At 44.3% G+C, this 22,822-nt stretch overlaps 1 protein-coding gene across 3 annotated transcripts in view; it reads right to left on the bottom strand.

Moving 5' to 3' along the window:
- The window catches only part of prr36b (proline rich 36b), a 60,552-nt gene extending 39,036 nt beyond the window's left edge, over positions 1-21,516 (bottom strand). The window contains exon 1 of one of the 3 annotated variants that reach the window (XM_079521574.1): positions 20,951-21,516. The gene's annotated coding sequence lies outside the window, so the exon portion shown is untranslated. The remainder of the gene's footprint in view (positions 1-20,950) is intronic. The other 2 variants (XM_079521575.1, XM_079521576.1) reach the window with 2 other exon arrangements.
- Between the last annotated feature and the right edge of the window lie 1,306 nt (positions 21,517-22,822).

The following is a 22,822-nucleotide window of genomic DNA, read 5'->3' as shown; positions in this document are numbered from 1 at the left end:
CCTTGACCTTGACATATTTGAGAACCACTGCTGAAACATTTACTTTGACCCCAAACAGCAAGCAAACAGAGTGTGTTCCATATGCGTGTGTGTATGCGTCTACAGCGAGTGTGCTTGTTTAGCGTCCATTGGGTTCACGGCAGCAAGGCAAAGGTTAGACTTTCCAACATGCTGCGTTATTCATTTAGGAATTGTTTTAACCGCAAGTCGACTTATTCTTGTCACTTCATTCACTGAGAAATATTGTTTATTCATAAGCTGGTCCAGCCGGCTTATAAATAAACAAGCCAACTACAAGTAATTTCACTGAACCGGCCCAGTGTGTCTATGGTGCAGGACGCCCGGCCCAGTGTGTCTATGGTGCAGAACGCCCGGCCCAGTGTGTCTATGGTGCAGCCCGGCCCAGTGTGTCTATGGTGCAGGACAGGCTATGGCGACAGGGGTTCCCAAACCTTTTACCTACACAAGTCAGTCTGTAAGTCTGCAACTTGGTTCCATTTGTATACTGTGAGTTAAAAGGTGGTCCTTTTAGACCGGGAACCCCTTATTTTAACATTACCTTTCAAGCCGGTAACCTAAGTCTAAATGGCTTATAACACAAAAACAAACATCCTTCCTCTATCCACTTCATAGTGTGTTAAATTAACCACATGAACCCTAGCGACGCTATTCTGGGGTTGCGGTGAACACGTTGCATGCGCTGTGAGCTTGTAGATTGGCTATTTTCACCAGGAAAAATAAAATGGTGTAGCGGTAATGAAGGAAGAGAGGGCACATGGCTCTATACTATAGCAAGTAATGAATCGCAATTGTATGATAATTAACCATCATAAAATGTCATGATCGTGATATCATAGCAGCCTTGTACCTGGTCAACTAGTACTACTGTAAGTATATAGGGTTTAAAAGGTTAAATCACATTCGCTTGCTAAGCCACGGTAGCCACCCCAAAAGGTCGTCTACATACGAATAGTAATGGTTGGTTAAGTTCACATCTGCGCACGCGCGCGCACACACACACACACACACACACACACACACACACACACACACACACACACACACACACACACACACACACACACACACACACACACACACACACACACACACACACACACACACACACACACACACACACACACACACACACACACACACACACACACACACACACACACACACACACACACACACACACACACACACACACACACACTCTGTGAGGCGTGCTTGTGCCCGTGGGGCCTACTCCAAATAGAAGTGAAAGGACGCCGTTGTGGGGGAAGGAGAGGACAGAGGCGAAGGTGCCGGCGGAACTCCACCGGCCTGTAAAAATACATACAGGAGCAAATGACCCTGAAATCAAAGGAACCATAGTGTTCATTAACAGGTTCCGTCCATCCGACGTGTCCACACGTCATAGGGAATCCAATCAACGGATGCATAGGACGTGTGTATACATCCTAGCGAATCCTCAATGATATCAGGCGAGAGAATAATATCCTGAATTTTTTCCTTTTTTATTTTTGAGTGAGACTCTAAGGGCACCGTACGCTTCGCTCTTCATTCATATTAGCGTCCCGTTCGCTTAGCTGTTGCGCGGCAGAAATAATGCCTCGTATCTGCTAATCCAGGGCACTCTCAGTGGTTTTGATCTGATGGCTATACTAAGCGCTTCATTTCTGACTTCTCATCCGCCTCTCGTTCAAAATATGAACGCTTTGGAGCTTTTAGCGATATAATAGAATCGAGAGCAAGTTAAGCTAGCAAAATATTTCTCAATTTTTTTCCCGGGCGAGGGGGGGGTTCCGAGTACAAGCTCTCAACGCGCCACTAACGTGACGCGTTGAGAACCCGCAGATGCGCCTGTCTCTGCAGCGCCATTTGCAATGCGTTGAGAGCTTGTAGATCTGTCTGTTATGGATAACGTGCAAAAACAAACGCGTTGAGAACCGCAGATGCGACCGTCTCTGCAGCTTTGTTTGCAACGCGTTGAGACTGAGAGCTTGTAGATCTGTCTGTTTTTGCAGCGCTGGTGTCAGTGTTATAGAGGGCAAACAAGCTTGCATTTAACATTACACAGGGAAACGATGACTTGGCATGGACGTTATACTGAGTGGCTATATGCAAATGAAGTTGTACTTAACGTTACATGGGGAAAATTGCTGACTCGGCACGCCATTTACACTGGTCATATGTAAGCACCTTTACTCGAGGTGCTAGCTAACGGCGGTTAAGAGGATAGATTCTAATGGTGTGTGGGTGTGTGGATGGGGGATGTTAATAGCAGGGGTCTTGTTTGAAGGGTCTGCTTTAAGTAGCATTTAGTGAACTCTGACCCCGTCATTGACACGCTTTCATCCCAAGGAACACCACCGCTGCCCTTACAGCGATAGCTAGCCGCACCACGGCCTATAAAAACATGCACACTGTGAGCACCTCTTTTAACCATGATGGCACTGGTTCCTCCAGAATGTCAAGTCACACTCAAGTGTGTGACTTGATTTTGTGAAGCAAAACAGAGCAACCAGGTCTACGAAAACAATGCCTCACATGAGTGCATTATGAGCTTGCAGATCTTGTTATTTAAAAAAACAGAAAAAAACATTTTAAATACACACATCTTGTTAAAGGAGCATTCAGTGATTTGGAAAAAAAACCCAGTCTGCCCCGGTAACAAAATGTGCACATGCACGCACTTCAGTGGGGGGGACACACGAGTGACGCAACAGGCACACCAAGGCCCGCCCCCGCTCGATCGTGATTGGCGGAAGGCCCCTCTCTATCCTGATTGGATGAAGGCTGGGCCACCTAGCCAAAAGAGACCCCAGTTAACCCCAGGGGTTAACTGGGGGCATGGAGGAACTCCTTATATGGTCAGCACACTCTATAGTAGGGAGGATTATCACAATAAAACAAAAAAGGAACTTAAGTGATGTTTGAATTAAGTGAAATCACTGAATATACCTTTAAGGGACCAAAATTTGTAACTAACTTCCAATATTTACAAGCGAACATTGTAACTCCTGAAAACTATGTAATTAAATTGGCTATAATAGATTTAATTTGGAACTGGAAGTTAACACTATAAAAGTGAAGCTGATAAAAGGGTACATATTAATTCCTAATTAGTTAGTATTATATGTATTTTCAGTTTAATAAAATGAGAGATGTGGAGACCCCCGTTACTGAACAAACACACTGTATAGCAAGGATTACTGCCAGAAGATAGAGAACTTTAACTTAACCAATGGGTATTTAAAGTGAAAATAGCCGATCTACAAGCACATAACGCCTCACGATCTATCCATTTTCACTACTTTTGTGTGACACTCAATTTGTGTAGACGTCAATGGGAGATTACAGTGAGAAGTCAAAATCCCAACAATAAAAGCTTTGATAGACGTTGCTTGCAGACATTGCGTACAATAGAGAAGATTAGCCCAATGGTGTCCGGCGCCAAAGTAAGAGCTCACACGGTTTCAAGGCTGCCTCTCTCTCTCCCCCGTCCAGAGGCTTATGCCTGTGCATTTTAAGTGCAGTCCTCCTTAAATAATTTACTGTTCTGTCTCCGTTCTGGCATGGCTGCTGTCAGGGCCCAACGTGGGGCTGAATGTGACTGGAGGTAAAGTGGGCTGCCTGCGTGACGCAAGCATCAGCTGTGATTGGGGCTGAGGAATGCGGGGATGACTGCAGAGGAACACAGCCTGGAAACGCTTAATGGCACCATTTCCCTCTGCGTCTCCGAGGTGGGGTTATAGACAGTTCAGATACCTGCCCAGTGCCTACCAATGACTAGGTCAGATCACAATTATCACATAATCGCAAATTATTTTGAGATAATCACAATTCAATTATATTTGCATAATCGTCAATAATTTCCATGTGGAAAGATTCCCATACATTTTTCAAAAATAGCAGAAATAGTTGATCTACAAGCTTACAACATGTCACGAACAAATACAAATAGTAACATTACAATATAAAATGTTGTTATGTATGTCATGTGGTGTTTGTTTTAGTTTTTTTTTTAACAATAAAAAAATAAAAATCGTTATCACAATTATTTGCAGGACAATTAATCATCAACTTACATTTTTAATCGTGACAGCCCTACCAATGACATCATTGATGGGGTTACCAACCGAGCGAATAGAAACTACAGCCTTTCTCTACTTGCAAATGCAAACAGCAAAGTTAGCATTCTGAAATAGAAGCCATTGTTCGTGCATCAATATTTTTTTTTAATAAAATCTATGAAATCTTGCTTGAAATGACTAGTAGGCAGGTTTCTTCTGAACTGTCCACACTCCTCCCTGAGACAGAGTGAGGTTCTGTGTTTAAAATCGATTAGTTTTGTGTCGTTGATTCAGTCTATTGTATACTTTATATTTTTGGGATACACCTATCATATCCCAGGGGGGGGGGAACTTCAGTTAGCTTCACCCTGCTGAGTGCTGCCCACAGAGGAGCGTGGTCACGGAGGGGGAGCACTTAGCGCTTAACCCATTTTGACCTGAGATCAGATTCTAAAAATGTCTGTTTTGACAGTTTTCTGAAAAAGCTATGTTTCTATGTCAGTCGTTCTTCGATTTTTCAAAAATAGCAGACCTATGATCTTGTAGATCTGCTATTTTTCAATAGCTAAAGCATAACATAATGCCAACACCAAAAGGCGTTCCCGCCCAAAATGCGTTAAGTGAGGGACACTTCGGCATGTTGCCGAGAGCCGGAATCATACCTGGGACCTTCGGAGTCCTAGGCGGGCTCATTATCCATTCAGCTATGGCCGCCCCCATTTATACGGCGTCATGCAAAGAACAGGGAAAATAGTTACATTGAGCATTTAGAAGTGCAATTTTCACAAATGTGTTTAAGTACTTTGTGTGTAAATGAGATGAGTTTGCGTTGCCCGTCTAGAAGAACACTGTGTGCATGCGTGGGCATGCATGTGTATATGTACGTGTGTATGTGTGTGTGTTAACTGCTCTCTTGTGAGGGGGAGAATGTAAGTTATGCCACATTGGGTGGCGAGGCGCCACACGCTGGCATGGGGCCTCAGATTATCCCCTGCAGCCTACTCTAAATCACAACAATAATACTCCCTCCGCCTCGCCTCCTCCCAACACTTACAGGCCCGTTTAGGAATTGCACATCATCTGGGGATACAAGACTACAACAGTGTGTTGTTTTAACAATAGCCTGGCTCGGCCAGCCTCATAGCGGGGATTCACTGAAGATTCCTCCGCGCATAAGAGTCTGGAGTCGGGCTCATTGGCAGAGAGTATGCGGAAGCTGGAGAAATCAGAAAATGACCGGGGCCAATCAGTGACTGCGTTTCAACGGCTGTCTGTACAACAGTGAAAAGTAGCCTGAAAAGCAGTTCATGTGTATATGGTGACGTAACATTCATGCTGCAGGACTTTCAAAACAACAATGGCTGCCCTCAACGCAACAAGTTTAAAAGTTTACACTGAAACGATAAGAACAGCAGTTATTTCAGATATAGACTCATTAGACTGACATATATCCAACATATCTCGCTCACGTATAAAGTAGAAACTATAACAGACCTTTTTGTTTTTAGCATGGTATGAGGAGCAGACTAGCGCACTGTGTGGTGACGTCAGCTTTTTGTTACGCTGATTGGCTAGATGGATCCGTCTGTCAAGGCAACTACTAACGGCCACTTTTCATGCTGCCAATGGGCCCGACTCCAGACTCCTATGCGGGGAGGAAGCGTCAGTGAATCCCCACTACGAGTCTGGCCCCGTCAGGCTAGCTCAACAAAGCCATCAGCACCAAAGCAGCACATTAGCAACTAATAGAAAACATATTCTATAGAGTCTCTCTCAGGTGAAAATGCGATATGTCCAAATAAACAGTTTCAGGATTCAAATTAAAAAGCGTCACACAAAAGCATCAAAAGTAGCAGATGTATAAACTCAAAACATGTTGCGGTTTCAAGCGGTAGATCTGATACTTTTGTGACGCTGTAGCGAGATCAAGTAGGGAGTTAATTTTCAGGAAAACACACAAACGGTTAGAATATGGAGATTAAGGTTTCTGCCCGACAGCAACGACATAATATATGGAAAAACGTGTGTGTCTTCACTGTACTGCACTGTTCTGAAGAAAAGAGAGCTGACCCAGAAGGCAGCAGTCTCAATCTACAGGTGGTAGATGGACATGAAATGTGGGTCATGACCGAAAGAACAAGATCACAGATATACAATATATCCAGATGAGTTCTCTCAGGAGGGTGGCTGATCTACCTCTTGAGGGACAGGGTAAGAAGTCATCCGTGAGCAGTGGTGGAAAAAGTACTCACATTTTTTTTTATCTAAGTAAAATTATACTGCAATGTAGAAATACATTGTCCAAGTCCATAATTAAAAAGGTACTTGAGTAAAAGCACAGTATTGGCATCTATAATTCTAAATGTACTTAACGTACCTACCAAAGTATTCATTATGCAGGATGTCCCATTTCAAGTTGTATCAAAATCTTTTGAAAATAGCAGATCTACAAGCTCACATAGCATCACAGAGCTTAAATTTAACAAAGTAACTAAGTTTTCCCAAAACAAAATGTAGTGGAGTAAAAGTACAATATCTGTCTCTGAGGTGTAGTGGAGTAGAAGTATTGGAAATTGGAAATACTCAAGTAAAGTACAAATAAATAAAACCTCAAAATTGCACTCAAGTGCAGTACTTGAGTAAATGTACTCCACCACTGTCCGTGAGAGGCTCAAAGCAGAGACACAAAAGGAAAGGAAGACAGTTAAATTTGGCCATCCAGCAAGGATGCCTTCTGTCCTGTCCTGGGGCTTCCTTTCCTCAGGGGGGGGTTTTCCACTTTCCAGGCACGTCCGTCGAGCTGGGAGGAGACCACGGGGCAGGAGTCCAAGGACCAGATGGGGGAATTATCTCCCCACGGTGGCCTGGGAACGCCTCAGGATCCCCACACTCATACTCTGGAGTAATGTGGCCGGGGAACGGAGGAGAAGTCTGGGGTTACCTCCGCAACCTGACTCCGGATTAAGTGGATGAAGACGGATGGATGGGTGTAGCATTAGACCGACAGATGGAGGTAAATATCAATGGCCCTACTGTTATATGATCTACTAGCAGTACCATAGCTACATTATTACTCATTCAGGCCTGGGGAAAAACAGACTATTGTTTACAGTAAACACGGATAATGATTATGTCTCTGAAAACAACCATCGAAGCAAAGTATAGTACCATGCACATTGCACATTATGTACAGAATATGACAATGTGTTGCATCGCAAAGCACTGTGAAGTCAGTGTGAACTTGTACATCAGCAATTTTCACCAGTTGGGAGGTACCAAACTTAGTTGGAGCTTGGAGGTAGCCAAAACATGGCTGTACGAGGAGTGTATACGTTTTTCCGTCGCCACCGACATGCAGAAAAACTAATCTGTGGCCACTGTAAATAGCAGTGGATGCGAAAAGCACAGGACAGGAAGGCAAAAAAAAAGGACAAGAAGTACAGGACAGGTAAGGAAAATCCCCATCCCCTTGTTGTGCTACCAAATAACACTTTCATACTATTTCATCTGAAACAGACTTGAGTAGCAGCTGCTCGGGTTGGCCTAACGGTGGTGCTACAGGAGAGACTAATGGATCACCATAATCAGTCAGGGTTCATTAGACACTTTGAAACCGGCATCCCTATTTTGGTCATGAGTCAGAGATGAATCTCTTGTCCTTTGTAAGTGAACCATTGTATGTCTGTGTATTGTAGTTGTATGTTGTGGTGAATGATGTGTTGTGTTTTGTGTACTGGACCCCAGGAAGAATAGCCACGCTTTTGCAAGTGCTAATGGGGATCCATAATAAAGTAAAGTAAAGTAAAGTATAACGTGGTTTCCATGGCAATCCAGACGTTTTCAAGATGTGTTGTTTGGTACCAAAGTGGTGGGAAGACAGATCAACAGATAGACAGATGGACACTGCAGTGCCAACCATAGAGCACCCACCACTAGCGGGTCTAAAACACACAAAGAAAAAAAAACATATTTCATACAAAAAGAAGGAGCCAAAGTGAGAACATTAACATCAGAGACAGAGAACTCAGCTTCCATCCGGCAGCCATACATCGGATCAGACCACTATAAAGCCGGGCTTCATGCCAGACAGAGTAGGCATCCCATTGGTCCAGTAAAGTGCCTCTTTCCCGTTACAAGCCCGTCCATCATCTTAACGGAGAGAGGTTACGTAACCGCTGCAGGCCTCCCGGCGAAAGATAAATGAACCTAATACACCCTGTCCCGCTGTCCTCCCCCACCCCCCGTCTCCACACTCAATTAGTGGGATGGGTTGGTTGGGTGGGTGTGTGCGTCTCACTCTGTGTTATAACAGAAGAGTGCAGCCTGAAGCACGGTGATGGTGAATGAATAGCAGGGCGGGGTCTCTCTCTCTCTCTCTCTCTACATACAATATCTTGAAGTGAAGGGGCTGATTGTTGTCCAAGAAAAATAATCCCCCCTCCCACCCCCATGCACCACCTCCCTCCACCAGAAGGAAGGATGAAGAGTGGGTGGGGGGGAAGAAGTAGAGTGCCCTACTAATGGCGTCCCCCGCTCCTGATAGTTAATAGGATGGGTAAATGCAGAGGACAAATTTCACATTATGTGCAAATAAATTACAAAAAAACACCCCCAAAAGGAGAGCGGATTATATATTGGTGGCCGATTATCGGAACATCTATATATATATATATATATATATATATATATATATATATATATATATATATATATATATTAGAGATGCTCCAATCAGAGATCGGCCATATCAGCCGATATTCACTCCGATCGGTAACTTACCCTACATGTGATGGGCAATTTACCCTATCTAGAGAAACCGACCTTTTTCTTCTTTTGAGCACTTGTAGATCTGCTATTTTCAATAGCTTTGTGGGACACAAAGCTAAGTAAGGCTTTAATTTACGAAAATAAAACGATAGTTGGCGATTCAAGGTTTCTGCCTCGAATAATATAGACTGGGAAAGGAGGATATGGATTAATGCCTGATGTTTACGCAGTTTTGCTATCGACGTCTGACAACCTAATATATATATATATATATATATATATATATATATATATATATATATATTACAAAAAAATCACACCCGTGTGAACTGAGTGGTGTAAGGTCTTATATAGACTGATGGTATGACGTAATGTCTGACGTAATGAAATCACACCTGTGTGAACTGGGTGACCATAGCAACCATGCTCATTTTTTGGTACGAACAGACAGACAGACACGTAAACTAACAAAGCCAGTTGTAGGAGTGGTTTACACCGCTCACAAATATATTTTCAGATGGGGGGGGGGGGGGGGGGGGGAGGCAACTGCTTTTAGAAGTGGGCTCATGAGGACACCCTCAGCTGAGAGAGCGGAGTCAAACAACACTGCCACTGACTGCAGTTGACTCACTGCATTCCCAGAACGGCCCCCTCTCCTCTCCTCGACCCAGGGTCAGCCAGCCACCCTGCTCCTACACAACACACTAACAAAGACATTCCTACTGACACACACACACACACACACACACACACACACACAGCAAGAGAGCGGGACGGAGGGAGGAAGAGGGGAGAGAGAGGGAAAGAGAGTGAAGGAGAGAGCGAGGGGGAGAGGAAGAGAAATAGAGGGAAGAAACATAGAAAACAAAATCAAGAAAGCAAGTTGTCAGAGGGAGGGAGAAATGAAAGGAGAGCAGAGAGAGAGAGAGAGAGAGCATAACAAAGAGTGCTAGAAGAAGGATTGACAAGAAAGAAAGAAAGTGACGTCAGTCAGCAGGACAGGGCCTCAGAAAACACCATTAGTTAGTCTGAGCTCGCCCAGGTTTTTGGTGGCAACGCCACACCGGGACGCCCGCCAACTGTCTCCACCTACTGCCAAGGGACCAATCAGCTCCTTCAACAGCAGTACACAAACCAAGCCTTCTACTCAACTGGACCCGCAGGGGTCCACAAACTCCACATGGACCTTTACGTGAAACGCTAGCTCCAATTAAATCTTAAATTAACACCGACGACTTTACAGTGTAGATGAGAGAGAGAGAGAGAGAGAGAGAGAGAGAGAGAGAGAGGCGCGGTGGAGGGGGGTTGCAGGGGGTAACAGATTGTGAGACACTTGCATCACCGCAACATGTGATCATCAGAGAGAGCCGGCCGGTGACTTAATCCCTGGGATTCTCCTGTTGTGGAAAAGATCTTTTGTGTTTGGTTTTTAGAATGAAGGGGTTTGTAATGTATTAACTTTTAATTTTAGGGCAGGGCGGGGGGGTTGGGGGGGGTACAGAGAGCAGAAACATGTCGATACGTTCCTTGCCCCATCGCTGTTCGTGCTCAACAAGTGAACACACACACACACACACACACACTAAACAAGAGGGGAAGGTGGTATGATTTTAAAGACCCCCCCCCCCCCCCAACACAGACACACACACACACACACACACACACACACACACACACACACACACACACACACACACACACACACACACACACACACACACACACACACACACACACACACACACACACACACACACACACACACACACACACACACACACACACACACACACACACACACACACACACACACACACACACACACACACACACACACACACACACACACACACACACACCACAGAAATTCAAAACCTACGTGTTCAGATTCCACTCCCCCTGGGGAGGACGATTCAACAGAGGCGAGCGGGGCGGGACGATCCAGGCGACAAAAACACACACGTGTAGAGCTGCTCAATGTTTTCCCCGGCCAAGCGGGGAATCCACCTCTACACTAGTGGATAAGATGTTTGGCTTCAATCAATGTCCCTTCTCGCGCCGGTGAGCCAGGTTCAAATCCTGGGTGCGTAACACATTCAACTGTAATGTACATGTGCGCTCAAATAATCATAATGCTCAGAGCTAGCAGTGTGCCCTGGTGCACCATGGGAAGCCCCCCCCCTCAACCCGGGGACTGGGCAGATTAACACATGACAAAGCTCGTTAACCCTGGACAATGATGGATGCTAATCCTTCGCGCACGGCCCGCAGCGTGCTCCGCTAGCTAGCACCACTATTTTACTAGGCGGACAAAAAGAGAGAGCGAGGGAAGCATGAGGAAGAGGGACAAATGAGGAAGACTAGAGCGAGAGAGAGAGAGAAAACGTGAAAGAGAGAAAGGGAGTGTAAGACAGACATGACGTCACACGCCGAAAAAAAGCTGATCAACAAGCTTGCAGACCTGTCGTTTTAAGCGTACAACACAACAGTGCGTATCCGTCAGGAAAAGGTGAAAAGGCAAGATGGGGTACGAATGAGACAAAGAAAAGTTGGGGTTGAGAGAGATGGCAAGAGAGGGAGAGCAAGCGAGAGATAGAGAGAGAGAGAGTGGCAACTTTAACAGAGGCCTCAGTGTGCCCCAGAAACCAGACCATACAATAGGGAGGCAGGGCTGAGGTTCTTCACTCCACAACACAATGCCTCTGGAGCGGGGTGCATAAAGGAAGGGGGCCCCCCAGTAGCGTAACACAGCAGTCTTACTGCAGTCTGGAAGGAGCGGCAAAGATCCTGCCATCAACCAGAGGTACACATAGTCACTAGTCAGCATGCAGGCTGCAGCCATTCAACAGATGGACAGTGAGGGAGACAGAGAGAGAGAGAGGAGGAAGTGCATTAGTGAGCGGCGAGCAGGGGACCTCTTCCTCTTAATGCAGTTATCCCTGGTTCCCCAGGGAAGACAAGACAGACAGACAGACCAAGAGTGTAAGAAACTACCTGTGTTCTATGGTTGCATGCATTGTAGCGCACATGCATTGTAGTTATTATTCATTCACACGCACAGTCACACAAAATACTCCCAAACTTCCAAAGATGTTCCAACCTTTTTCAAAGATATGCCATGTTTAAAATAAGCATATCTACTAGCACCCTATAATACGTTGAGTTGTGAGCTTGTAGATTTATTTTGTGGAAGCGTAAAATATGGCATATAAACATTAAAAAAGTCAATATGGAGACAAGTTCTCTGCCCGACGAGGAATAATACAAAATATGGTGTACTGCATTACAAGAGCTCAATATATAAAGTTGGTATAAAGTTCCAGTTGGTCAAAAGGAATTAATGTCAATACCAGTGGTGGACTGATTGGAGACTCTTCTGTGCTATAAATAATGACTTTTCCTGACGTTTTCTTGACCAATAGTGGTCCTTTTCACTGCCGTTATCTTGACCAATAGCAGTCCTTTTTATTGCTGACGTGTACTCTTGGTGTAGGCTAATTAAGTTAAATGCCTTAGATGATTGTAAATTTGAAGTTGGTTCAGGTTGTCTATATATTATACTGTGTACAAAAAAGCTAACGCACACCAAAGTCCTTGTAGCGGTGCCGGCACACGGGAGAAAACTGTAGAGGAAATCTTGAAAAAACAAGAGGGTGGCCGCTGGCCGCACACGCCAATAGCCAGAGTGCCAATATTTTATTAGGACAGCAGGTAAGACAAAAATGAATCCAACGTTTCAGCGGTTAAGCCTTCATCAGTCTATATATCTATATATTATACTCATTGAGATACAAATTGAGATGGAAATATAGGCTAGTTATTAAAAGACCCATGTGGAAACTTCAGGTTACATTGAATAATTTATTTGAAAATGTAACAGAGTATGACGTATAATGTCTCTAGAGCATTTTGAAATGCCTTTTACAAATAAACGTGCATTACTCACAAGCTCAGCGAGGGCGTGAACATCTTTTAGCATTTTTGAAAAATCTTGCAAATGTGAGAACTACTGTAGAATCGGACTCAGATCTTAATGGTCTTAAAATGCACCAGACAGACGGAGGGAGAAAAAGACCAAGGGGAAGAGAAGGGTTGGAGTAATTAGTGTGTTGAAGATCTGCTGGAGGCTGTATGTCCATTATGAGACAGACGTGTGTGTCCATTATGAGACAGACGTGTGTGTCCATTATGAGACAGACAGACAGGCTCCTCCGTGGAGATAAATGAGATCAGAGGAGACCTGGGACCAGCTGCTGTCCTCCTGGATCAATACTACGGTCATCAGGGTAGAGAGAGGGAGGGGGGGGGGGGATCTTTCTAAGTTGCAATGAAACACCGCTCTTTATTTTGTTTAGTGCTATGTAAATAAATGTATTTTGTCTCATGGCAATAAAGCCCCTTTGAATTTAATTGAAATGAAAGAGACAGAACGACGAGAAAAAACAATGACAGAGAAACGGAGAGGGGACAGACAGACAGACAGACAGACAGACAGACAGGGCAGTTTTAACCGGGCATCCCTATGTTTTGGGAATATGTCATAATCATACATTTTCAAAAACAGCGCGATGCGACGGCAACACGCTATGAGCTCGTATATCTGCTATTTCCTCTAGTGGAACTGCCATTTCCGTTAGCTTTGAAATGGGGCTGAACTGCTGAAGTCATCATCACGGAGAGCTAGACAGAGAGAGACAAAAACAGAGCAAGAGAGACAAAAGATAGCAGTAAACAACGTATGTACGTAGGCGTCTGGACTCAGGAACGACGATAGATAACACACACAGTGACACACCTCCAACAGACCTCAGGTACTCTCTTGAGATTCTCCTTCGCACATGGGTGGGTGGGTGGGTGGAGGGGGGGGGGGGGGGGGGGGGTGACGCCACCGGCCATCCCAGGGTTGCACTGTTAAGAGGATTATATGTCGGCCATGTTTCTAAAGCGAAGCAGGAGGAGGACATGTGTCCCAGATGGAACCTGATCCTTCTCAAGCCGGGCCGAGGTTTGGCTGGATGTTATTACGTTATGGTCCAACACGCACGCCAGGGCCTGCGGGCTGCAGCTAACTAGCAGCTCTCTCTCTCTCTCTCTCTCTCTCTCTCTCTCCCTCCCATAACACACCGAGCACACAGCTGGCATCAAAGCACTGCCACAAAAACAGCTGGCTCGCTCGCAACGGGGCCATGAACTCACACTCTCTCTCTCTCTCTGTCGCTCTCTCCCTCTCTCTCTCTCTCTCTCGTGTCACGCCCCAAAAACAAAACACATCTGCGTTTTTGACGGCAACAAAGCTGATGTAACGGAGTGGTAACTAGCTAGCCTTTTAATTTGGTGAAGTGACACAGAATGGATCGCAGCCCTGTGCTACAGTTTGCCTAAACGATGTGGTCCTCAAAGTATAGGGTCTGGGACTGGGTCCCCCAGGTGTCATTGAAGAGGACCCCAGACTCCCCACAGCTAACTTTGTTGATAATAGCATCAACATTCGGTTTCACCACCTATTATTCTAAACTTGACTTTGGATATTCAAAAATAGCTACAAGCTCACATCGGCTATTTTTGTCTTGAATCTTGAAAATAATTTGAAAAAACCTCCTCTTATGGGGGTCCCCATAGTCTTTTCAGATGGGGGAACACAGCCAAATACATAATTAACTTGAGGGGTCCTTGACGTGATGAAAAGGTTTCAGAAGCAGTAGCTAAAAAGAGTGGAGGGTTGGGTCGTAGTTGTCAGCAGTTTGTGGCATGCATGCATGCCTATTGCTCCATGCCATGTCTACAGCACGGACAGGACCGACCGACTGACCGCACGTCTAGCCTGTGACATCATCTGAACCCCACTGACTGGCCTCTGGGGCAGCGCATGCACGCACACACACACACACACAGTGGTGGAAAGTAACTAAGTACTGTACTTAAGTACACTTTTGAGGGGTTTTATTTTACTTTCCTTGAGCATTTCCAGTTTTTGGTACTTTATACTTCTACTCCGTTAGATCTCAGAGGTAAATATTGTACTTTTTACTCCACTACAATTATTTTGACAGCTTTTAGTTACTAGTTACTTTGCAGATTTGGATTATTAAGACAAAACATACATTAACCAACTCTTTTGTACTAAATAGCAGATCTACAAGCAAGATCTGCTATTTTCAAAAGATTGTTGAACCTGAAATGGGACTTTCTGCATAATACTTTAGTACTTTTGGTACTTTAAGTAGTAAGTACAATTTGATGTCACTACTTTTGTACTTTTACTCAAGTAAAATGTGAACACGAACACACACACACACACACACACACACACACACACACACACACGCGCGCACGGTTGCCGTGACAACGCTGGCGACTGACGCAGCAGAATGCCTCTTTGACAACCTCCAAACAAACTCTTTTTCCATTTTGATTCCGCAGCTCTGAACCACTTAAAACTCGTACGTACTTTGTTGTATATCCAATAGTGAAAATAGTTCAAAACACATTGTGATGCGCTGTGAGCTCCTTTTAAATTATTATTTATGACTTTTTACCATTTATATCATCTCTGTCGGGTGGAAACCTCCAAAACAGTTAAAACTTTTCAGGATTCAGCTACAGTACAAGCTCAAAATTTGCTCCTTTTGATGCTTGTGTGACACTGGATGATCAAGAAAAAAAAATCACACCCGTGTGAACTGAGTGGTGTAAGGTCTTATATAGACTGATCAGCTGTGGTCTGACGTAATGAAATCACACCCGTGTGAACTGGGTGACCATAGCAACCGTGCTCATTTTTTGGTACGAACAGACAGACAGACAAACTAACAAAGCCAGTTGTAGGAGTGGTTTACACCACTCAAAAACACAAAAACTTAGAATATGGACATAGGTTTCTGCCCGACAGCAACTATGCATTTCTATGCGTTTGTCTTTTCATTGTCCCTTACCTTCTTAACTCTTCCTTTCACTGTATTGTTGAGAGCCCGCACAGAGAACAGTTTATTAGTGCATTTTATTGATTGATTGATTTCTGCTGCCATCTGTGATTTACAAACGGCTCTGGTCTGGTGCCATTAGGCTAATACCGTAATCAGCATTTCACCACAGTGGTGGAAAAAAATAAAAGCATTTTCATAGCGATACATTTTTTGTAACTTTTCACTAAACTAATAATCGATTTTTTAATTCAATTATTTTATAATAATCGATTAGCTTGGTTAACTGTCGCAGCCCTAAAAGCAACCTTGGCGTGGAGGCCTAGCAACAAGGCCATTATCCATCCTCCCACCAGAGGAATTCGCACTGTAGCCTCCGAACGAACGCGGCAAATTACTGCAGCTGCTGGCCTGGCAAACGCAAGCCGTCCAAAACCACAGGACCGCCGCACGCCAACTGCCAGCTCTGACAACTGTCTGTATGAGCCCCCTACTCCCCCCGCCCCCCACCACCACCAATGGAGACCAGGGCAGCAGCTACATGTCCGGACGGGAGTGCGTCAGGCTACAGCTGACTGTTATCTCTCCTTTCCTTTATCTCCTTGGCGCACATGTTTCAGTCTGCTTCAAGACAGTTATGTGGCGTTTCTGCCATAGCTTTTAGGGGCAATCCTCGGACCAAGCCACCCCCACCACCACCCAGAGAACATACATAAACAAAATAGATAGTCTATTTTCACAATTTTTTTTCAAAAGCTTAGCTTGCTAATTTACTGAGTACGTCACTGGCACACGCAACCAAGTACAACGTGCACCCCCCCTCCAGTAGCACTTACGAAGATTGTTTTCCTGCAGGAGAAACCCTGCAACCCCACAGGAAAGTCACCAGCACCAAACTGATAAGGAATGATAATAAAAGTATCCTTGGTTAGACAAGCTGTTATTTGCCCATCAACAAATCAATAACTAGGATCGCCTGCCCCTTTGAATGGTTAACGGCAAGAAGCTGCTCGTTAAGGTTGCTTCATCACATATGGGGTTAATATTGATGCTGATGATGACGATGATTCCTTCATGATGTCACAGGGACAGCAAAGGTCAGGACAGCTCCCCGAAGACACCCGCCCCCCTCCCCAAATATGACCTGGGCGGACAGAGTTGTCCTTGTCACACAAGTCAGGGAGTTTCAGAGCTAAGAGGGGTAGGTTGGTAATATTGAGTCACACACACACACACACACACACACACACACACACACACACGTTTGCATCCCAATAGGCTACTTGTGAGGACATCAACATTTTTAGAAGTCGGGAGAGTGACTTTATGAATGCCATTCTTAAAATATATTTATAGCAGATCTACAAAGTCTACATGTCAGGCTGGAACAATGAGCTTGTAGATCTGATATTTTGGTGCACGACACAAGTGCACAACTTAAGTATAGATCAGACATGACTCCAACCCTTAAACCAACCTTAACATCCAAACTGAATCTTTTTCCAAATTGTGTACCTAACTCTAAAAGTATATGTTTTAACCATAAAACAAGCATTTATCTTGAGAAAAGTGTCCTCACAATGCCAATTCCTCAAATTCTACAATACTTATGGGATCATTTGGCCCTCAAGTATAGTAAAACAAGTACACAGACGAGAGCGAGCACACACACACCCCTCTTACTGGTGCTGGTGAGCCTGAGGGCAAGCTGGGACGACACAGGCCTATTAATGGAACAATCATTCCTTCTATAACCAACGGACCCTGAACATAGTACAAAAAAAGGCCAGCTGGGAGCAAACTGGGCCATTAGAATGAACATCGACCCTAAAACGCAATTCTACAGTCGCACCACACAAGAGCCAAGGTGACACTGGTAACCAAGCACCTCAACCAATTATCCTCCATCAAACAGTATCACTCAGAGGTACTGTTATGTTAAATGTAAATTTAATTTGTCACTGGAAATCACTTTTAATAATAATGTGCAAGAACTGAAATGTTAATATTATGAACATCACTTATGATCACTATGACTTCACTAGCAGAATCGCGACACTCCTTGACTTGCATGGTTATAATTTTCACGGTTCAATCGTCAGGGTTGTTGCTTTTGTTAACTCAGAGAGTGTGCAAATGTAACCAAATGACCACTTCCCTTACGGATCCATTTTCACAATCCCAAGTTAAATTATACTACAAACTCATGGGTCAACAGAGAAATGGCCACAGAGAAACTGCCACCAGGGTTTTTCAGCAGAGACCTTTTTAATATGGAAAGGAATTCTCCTGTTGCCTAAAGCGAAGGTGATGCTTATTAATCTAAATGCTTTATTTATTCAAATTAAAAAGCAACAGAAAATCTCAACATAAATCTTCTTAGCAAAATCTCCCAAATGGCTTCTGACGTCAATCCGCAGGCCGTCGGCTTAAATTCCATCTTAAGACCTTTTATCTCAGCATTTCATGAAAGGGGAGTGGGAGGGCGGGGGGGGTTCTGGTTTTTAATGGAGGCTAAATTTAATTTCACATGATTGCATTAGTCCAGGGAAAGGTCTTCTTGCCAGTCTGTCTGCCAAACATATGCCTGCCTTGTCCTGCAGGTATGGAGATTCGTGAGCAAGCCATGATTCTCTCATTCAGAGATGATGTTTTCAGTTTGAGTAGCTCTGCTTACATAGGGCCAGGGGATTTCAAAGTGGGGGCCAAAATATTTTTGATACATAAAAGAGGGGTCCTGACCTGACGAAGATGTTATAGTTGCATCAAAACATTGTCTCTTTTACTTACACCCTGCCAACTGTCCCGAGTCTACTCCAGTGCCTTCCTTCTACCATAAAAAGGGGTGTAATATTTTCCCTTTGCAATCCGGTGGACCAGTATTTTTTCAAAGCCACCAGGGGGGCCGATTTGCAGAGGATAGGAAAATGAATACATTATTTAAAAGACTAAAGTAAAATGTACACATTTTAACTTCAATTCAAATTCATAAGATTGTCATCATAATATGTAGCATATCGTTGCTGTCAACAGCTTTCAGAAATTGTCAGATCTACAAGCCCACACTAGTGGTCCATAGACCAAGACAAGAGGTTGAAAAACAGTGGCTACACAGACCCCCACCAGTTGATTTTACTCCGTTCGGACACCAGAGAATGGCCAAGCCCTAGTGTGCAAGACCAGCCTGATAAGTGCTCATATATTAAACCATCCTGGGACGCAATCTAGGCCCGATTGCATCAATAATACACCCCGTGCTATAGATCATTGTGTAGAGTATTGATCTTCTTAACAGTGGATACAGCCTAGCTGGCTTTGACACCTCGGGGGTTTAAAGGAAGTGTGTGTGTGTGTGTGTGTGTGTGTGTGTGTGTGTGTGTGTGTGTGTGTGTGTGTGAGAGAGAGAGGAGGATTTTCAATCCTTGCATGGGTGCAGTTTATTAAACATGCCTTGACAGTTTCTTAGGGCAGGCTGGCGCTCTTGTCTCTCACATACACACACACACAGTAAAATCCTCAGCGAGGATGAACCACTTTCGTTCTTTTTTCCCAGCCTACTTGTGAACCAAAATAATTGGTTCAGATCCCTAACGGTTGGTTCGGAAAAGGAACCAAAAAAATACTTATTCTTGCCCTGAAGTGAGAACCAAAGTGGGCGTGTCACTATTCAGGTTGGAAGATACAGATGTGATATACAGTATAAACCATAATTTACAGAACCAGTTATAGAACCAAAGTTATTTTGATGGTAAAGGGGCCCTGAGTGTGCGCAGATGTATGTGGTTACATCTGTACACGCTCAATAGTTACAAATGATCACTCAGGATTCTCAAGTGCAAGACACAAGCTACCACATAGGCTAGTGTACATTAATTTAGTGGTGACACATAAAAAAATCCAGCACAGTATTGCATCCCAAAGAGCCCTGGAGGGTGACGTGATTGCGTCCTCTCTCAATTTAGTGAGTCGAAGGATGCAGGATGCAGGCTATTTGCATCACTAGAATAGTGATGGATTATGATGACTACCCCGCAGCACATAGTCATTAAAATCAGCCCCATCTTCACTAGCTGCGACAATAAAGTGCTGAAAACATGAATGCATCATTTTTCTGCATAATGAGTGTTGTAATCTCTAAGTACTGGACCCTCGTCTGGTTCTGACAGACAGGTAGTGTGTGCAGGCTGGGTGGTGTGTGACAATCCAGTTGAAGTATTCCTTTTACAACAATGAGTAGGCTACTTTTCATATTTGTAATACCAAAATATTTCTACATTGTGCTGTGATCATATTGCCACTTCTTAATATGAACCAACATGTTGCCCCAATGCCCCTAGACCTTGAAGGATTACACACAACCCACACAAGCAACACCTACTACGACAGTGTAGTTGCAGACAAAACACAGATCTCCAAGCTCACAAACGCATAGCATAGACAAGCCCTCTCTCTCTCTCTACACAGTACACACACACACACACACACACACACACAGAGAGAGAAAGAACAATGGACATCCGCCACGCAGATGGAGTATGAGGGAGATAGTAGATCAATACAGGGAAACAGCCAATATTAAAATCGGTGTGGTTCTCAAACTGAAGTCCGGGGAACCCTATAGTGGTCCTCGATTCTTGAGGGGTATGAAGGAGGCAGACGTTGTTTTTCTGCTAAACAAAAACATAGCTCTACATTACAAGCGTTTAGCACACCATGTGTTTAGCGCTTGTAGATCTTCTATTTTCCAAATCCAGTTGACACAACAAAATCGTTTCAAATGGGGGGTCCGAGGCCTTTGTAGGGGTCCTTGCTAGCTAGGTCCTTGCCATTATAAGGTTTGAGAAGAACTGTACTAAAAGAATATAACTAGAGATGTACAAATATATTAAACAACGACTCAGATCATTATCATATATCCACTTTAATAATTAACCGGTGTGAGATGCTGCCACCGCCCCACTGTGCCCCCCAATGCAATGAATCAAACTCACCCCCCAACCCCAAGCTCATCGACTTGAATAAAAAAAGAAAAATCACACGTTGTAACTTGTGAGGGGGGGGGGGGGGTATATAATAATTATATAATCAACATTATTACAGGATAATTAATACAATTCGCGCAATTAGACGTGATCGTTAGCACGGCGGCTAAAGCAGCGTCCTTCGTTCGTTCTTTCTTACCTAGAAATGTGGAGCAAATCCTCCCCGGCTACGCCCAATGTGAAGCCCCCGTCTCCGGTTCACTGTCCCCGGCTACGATCAGCGTGAAGCCCCGGGTCTGAGCTGAGGTCTCCGGTCCACTGTCCCCTGGCTACTATATCAATCAACGTGATAGACAGTGTGTGATAGACAGTGTGTGTGCGGTGCGGTCTCCGGTGCACTGTGACACTGTCCCCCGGCTGCGACCAGTGACAATCCCCGCTCTCCTGCTCACCCCGCGGTAGGAACAAGAAAGTGAAAGGGTTCAAGGAATCGAACCAAAATGGAGCTGAGACCGGAGGAGGAATGTGAAAGAAACTTGCCTCTGGTGCGTGTCTGTCTCTGTGTGTGCGTGTCTACCGTGATGCACACACTCTGTTCTGTTCTATCTGGCACCAGAAAGAAAGAACAGAGGAAGAAGGCAGGGCGCTTTAACAGTCACTCCCCTCTCTCTCTCTCTCTCTCTCTCTCTCTCTCCACCTTCACTACCTCTCTTTATTTATCTCTCTATATATTTCTCTCTCCCCCCACTCTAGCTCACTGTCACTCTATTTCTCTCTCTTTCAGTGGATGGATGGATAGTTGGATGGATGGATGGACAATTGGACATGGACAGAAGGCAAGAGGCAAGAGAAGGAGGAGGAGGGGGGGAGAAGGAGGAGGAGGAGAGAGAAACTGAAAGGAGTGGATGAATAGCAGGCAACGACCAACAGGAGGAAAGTTGGTTTGTCCAATCGCATGGCCCCTGGCTGGGCTGGGCTTTATTCAAATCAGGGGGGATGATGTCACCTTCCCCCTCCAGCAGTGAAAGTAGAAATATAAAAAGCAAAGTCCTTGATATTCAAAGTTTTGCTTCAGTAAAATACAGAGGTATTACAGTAATACAGAGGCCTCAGAATACAGCCAAAAGTTTCATTATGCAGATTCTCTCTCTCTTCTAACTATTTCAATGTTGAGAGCTCACACAAAAAAATATTTCACCCACTCTTTTATACATGTCCAGTTACATCAACCAGACTATAGCATATACAGACCACTATGGCATTCAGGAGATCAGTAAGTTGAAAGCCTTGGTCTGGTGTGGAACACTATCAAGATTTGGCTACTACTAGTATGGTGCTGAAGATTAACCTAAGGCTTGATGTTCTCAACAACAATCGCATGAACATGCAATGGCGCATCTATCTATAAATGCACCATGTCTCTGTCTGTGTCTTGTAATCCACGTAACTCGAGAACGGTTCGCCCCACCGACTTCAAATTTGACACACGTGTTCAACACGCCCACAAGGACTCCGTGGGGCTCTGGACAGACAATAGCCAGAGCCATTTTCTGTGCCAGTTCGTGCCCACCTCTCCTGATTGGGTGAAATTAGCGACCCAATTTCCTTTATTACGGTAATTAGAAAGCTTCAGAGACAGGGAGACCTATGTGACTGAACAATCACTCAATAGCAATGATTACTATTAGAATATAGATTTTACTTAAAAGATCACATCTGTGTGAAGTGAAGGGCGCTATCATCATACATCATCATACATCATCTAATTCTGGCCAATCACAATTTGCGTCCTCACTTTTCCGTCTTCACTTTTATCTTCAATGTTTGTGTTTACACAAACCCGGAAAGCTGGGCATTGGAGGGGCTAGCACTCCTCAATAAAATAAAAAAATACATAGTCTTGAGGGTTGTAGCACACATAATCCTGCATGTGTTTAACCGGTAGTTTTGAAAACAACAAACAAAACAAAAACTAGTAAATTGTATTTTGTACCATGCTTTGAGAGGCTCCAAATGTGAACACATTCACACCCTCTCAGAGCTACTTATTTATTTTACAGTTAGCCATGAA

The sequence above is a fragment of the Electrona antarctica genome, assembly GCF_951216825.1.
Source record: "Electrona antarctica genome assembly, chromosome: 14".
NCBI classification, from domain to species: domain Eukaryota; kingdom Metazoa; phylum Chordata; class Actinopteri; order Myctophiformes; family Myctophidae; genus Electrona; species Electrona antarctica.
The sequence above is the reverse complement of the archived record's forward strand: the minus strand, read 5'-3'. Positions and strand labels throughout refer to the sequence as shown.